This window comes from Herpailurus yagouaroundi, unplaced genomic scaffold (genome assembly GCF_014898765.1).
Source record: "Herpailurus yagouaroundi ecotype Mexico unplaced genomic scaffold, PumYag 161, whole genome shotgun sequence".
NCBI lineage: Eukaryota > Metazoa > Chordata > Mammalia > Carnivora > Felidae > Herpailurus > Herpailurus yagouaroundi.
In genome coordinates this window covers 22067457-22071457 of record NW_024412402.1, presented here as the reverse complement: position 1 = coordinate 22071457, position 4001 = coordinate 22067457, and positions in this window count along the sequence as shown.

The window sequence follows — 4001 nt, the reverse complement described above, 5'->3', positions numbered from 1 at the left end:
TACTTTTGGGATTCTATGGAGGCTTCATCATGTAGTCATAGCCAATTATTAACTCCATTTCTATCCCCTGTACGTCTCTGGAGTGAGAGTGGGGCAGAGCTGAAATTTCCAAGCTTCTAATCATGGCTTGGACTTTCTGGTGACCAGCCCCCATCCAGGCAATATCCAACAACCATTCAGAGTCACCTCATTAGAACATGAGATGTTCCTAGTGCTCTTATCACTCAGGAATTCATAAGGGCTTTTAGGATAACTGTGTCAGGAATAGGGTCAAATAAAAGTATTAGAACAAAAGGTTTTCCTGGTGTTCTATCACTTAAGATAATTACTAGGATTTCAGGATCTCTGTGCCAGGAATGGAGGAGCAGGAACCTATATATATATATATATATATATATATATATATATATATATATATTATCTATGATCTCATGCTCATCCACTTACTAAAATCTCAGTCTTATTCAGGAGAATATTTTGTCAACTTCAAATCTTCATAGTCACCATGGAGTTTCTTTCCAATCTCCAAGTAGGACACCACTCTTGCTCGCTTTCTCCTTCCTCCCCTCCTCCTCCCTCCCTCCCTCCATCTTTCTCCCCCTCCCATCTCTCTCCCTCTCTCTCTCTACCCCCTCTCTCCCTTCCTCTCTCTCTCTCTCTCTCTCTCTCTCTCTCTCTCTCTCTCCCCCCTTCCTTCTCCTTACTACCAGTTCTCCCACCCTTACCTTCCCATTAGAGTGCAAGCTTCTGATGCCTCTCTTGCACCTGTCTTGTTCAGGAGAGGAGGCAGCAGCAGGAGGAGAGGGAGGAGATTTTGACTATCTTACTGTCAGTTGACTCAAAATGGACAGGTCTCTCCCAATCTTGGTCTGCTTCTCCTACTACCTGTGGCCTATGTTATCAAGGTGATCTTATTGTATGAGGCTGCACTGTTTTCCAGAGACCTCACCTAGGCCCCCCTCCATCCTGGAAGAGATTCTTCATCCTCTTTCTCAACTCTGCCAATCACTGATGTCACTGGTTTTTCTTAAGAACTGCTTATTTCTGCTTCATATTTCCAATATCTTTATTTTCTTTGAAAACACTTGTTTTACTTATTTTAAATTCTTGTTTGTTCTACTCCACTAACTATTCCTCTTAGAATAGGTATCATATTATACAATTCCTTTTTTTAATCCTTATGTAACTCAGATGCTTGATTATTTTTGTGAGCTCTTATTCCTTTGACAGTGTCAGCTTTCTTGGATGCTTAGAACACGATAGTGGGCTTGGATATATTATTGTGCATTATTGATATATATATATATATGATATTTAAAACCATGAAAATGGATGGGATCACCTAGGGAGAAAGTATGTAGAGACAAGATGAGGATTATGATAGAGCTTAAAGGAATTCTAATATTTAAAGTTAAGGGAAAGCAGAGGAATAAGCAAAGACTACTGACAGCCAGAGGGGTAAAGGGAATGCAGAGAGGCTATAGTGTTACAGTACAGACCCAAGAATGTTTCAGTAAGGAGGGCATGGGTATTTGCGTCAAATCTGTTTCAAGCAAGATGAAAAGTGAAACACCTGACTTTGCAAACAAAAAAACAACAATTTTACTCAATCCTTTGGATCTCATGAAGTCTGTGGAAACATTCTTGTTACTATTATCTGGCACAAAGATGGACATGAAACAGCAAAAGGCTATGCTTTCCACCTTTCCACCACAGCGTAAGTTCATTTATTCCACAGCCACCTCAATCAACACCCTACCTCAGGAGGGACCGCCGGGCAGTATACAAAAGAAGCAAACACTTGCCATGGCCTTCTACTCACAAAGGAAAATAGGAAATTTTTCCCAGAGCTCAGTAAAGGTTTGGTTGCCTTCTTGGCAGGCCAACCCTCAGAAGCAGGAAGACAGCCTACTCCCAGGAGGTGAGTTGTGTCCCCAAACATCATCTTACAGTCAGTCAGGCAGAATATGTGAAATAAACAAAACAAACAAAAGAGTCCAGTGGGTTCCAAACTGTGCTCTGTCAGGATTTTAGGGTACTCTCCATATTTGATTCAAATTATAGATACTTAGATGATAGAAAGGTAGGTAGGTAAGTAGGTAGATAGAGCTATCTGATCTGTCTATAGTTAAGAAAAGAGCATGTACATATACATATACATACAGGGGAACCTGGATGGCTCAGTCATTTGAGCATCAGACTCAATTTCAACTCAGGTCATGATCCCAGGGTTGTGGTATCAAGCCCCAAGTGGGGCTCCAAGCAAAGTGTAGAGCCTGCTTGGGATTCTCTCTCTCTCTCCCTCTACCCCTCTCCCCCACTTGTGCTCTCTCTCTCTCAAAAAAACTTGTGGAATTACCTTGTGGAATGATACTAGTTAGGTTTTGTGCAAATCTCAGTTGAAAACATTCCCACCATCTTGTAACTGCAAGGCGAACTATTTAAAAATAAGTATATCATTTGAACTACTTATCTTTGTGATTTATGGGATATGTTTATAGAATAGAAAACAGGTCATTGAGGGAGGAGCGAAGATGGCAGAATAGCATGGAAACTTTTTTGTCTCACATCCATGAAATACAACTAACCATCCTGCACACCTAGAAAACTGATTTGAGGATTTACACAATAATCTGCACAACCTGAACCATAGAACTCAGCAGGTACACAGTGCAGACAGGTGAACTGGGGGAGCAAGAAGCCACAGAGGGCAGGGAGCTGTTTTTGTGTGGGGAGAGAGGATGGAGATGGGGGGGTGGAGATGGGAAAAGCATTCCCCCCAAAGCAGCTGGAGAGAAAGTGGAAAAGTGGAAACAGCCACAGGAACTGAACAAAAAAGGGAGAAAGGAGAAAGGAGAGGGTTCAAATTCCATTAAGACTCATGGTGCCTGGGTGGCTTAGTCAGTTAAGTGTCTGACTTCAGCCCAGGTCATGATTCCATGCTTTGTGGGTTCGAGCCCTGGTCGGGCTCTGTGCTGATAGCTTGGAGCCTGAAGCCTGCTTCAGATTCTGTATCTCTCTCTCTCTCTGCCCCTCCCCTGCTTGGACTCTGTCTCTCTGTCTCCCAAAAATAAATAAATATTAAAAAGAAAGAAAGAAAGAAAGAAAGAAAGAAAGAAAGAAAGAAAGAAAGAAATTCCATTGAGATTCTATAAACAGGGGGAGTGCAGAGTCTGAAACTCCACAGCTCAATACCTGGTGGTGCTCTGGTGGGAAGGGTGAATCCCCAGGAGCAGAGTGAGGTCCGGGGGTCTTCAGGCCACAGGGAAGAGGTGGTTCCCCTGCTGGGAGGACATTTGGTAGAGGCTGTTCAGCTCCCCCCCCCCACCGCCCCAGGCAAAGGTGTCAGCAGACCCCGGAGAACAACCACATTCACTGGTGGTGGAACAATGTTGTCAAGGGTGAAGCCTGGTGCCAGATGTGTGTTGAGATTTTCCCTAATCCCTGAAATGCTGCTGCCACACAATCACATGAACATTTTCTGGGGCAGTCTGGCACCCAGCCACAGTCTCTGGGCATCGGCAGCAGCACCGTCCTGCGAACATTCCTGGCTGGGGCCGGCACCTGGTCATTGCTCAGTGAGACCCTTCCCCAGAAGATGTGAGCAGGACAAAGTTGCAGTCCCTCAAAAGTCAGGGGTCGGGAAACACAGCCTCATCTGAGATAAAACTCAGGAGAGAGGTGCCACCTGGCAACCTGATGACTTGGTCACAAACAGTGTAAAAGTGGGGAGTGGACAGAAGCCAGAGACACAGGACATGTGCACAATTGCTGATGGGGAGAACAGAGTTCCAATACTAGATACTGGGTAGCTGGGTGACATTTTCACCCCTCCTGTGCATGCACATACACACCTAAAAGTACCACAAAAATCCACCCCAGTAAGCTAAGAAGCGCCATCTAGTGAATAATTGAGCCATTACACTAAGCCCCACCCAACTTGGCCAACCTTACTCTTCAGGAACACCCTAAGTCTCTCTGCCTGCTTAGTTCATGGTCTA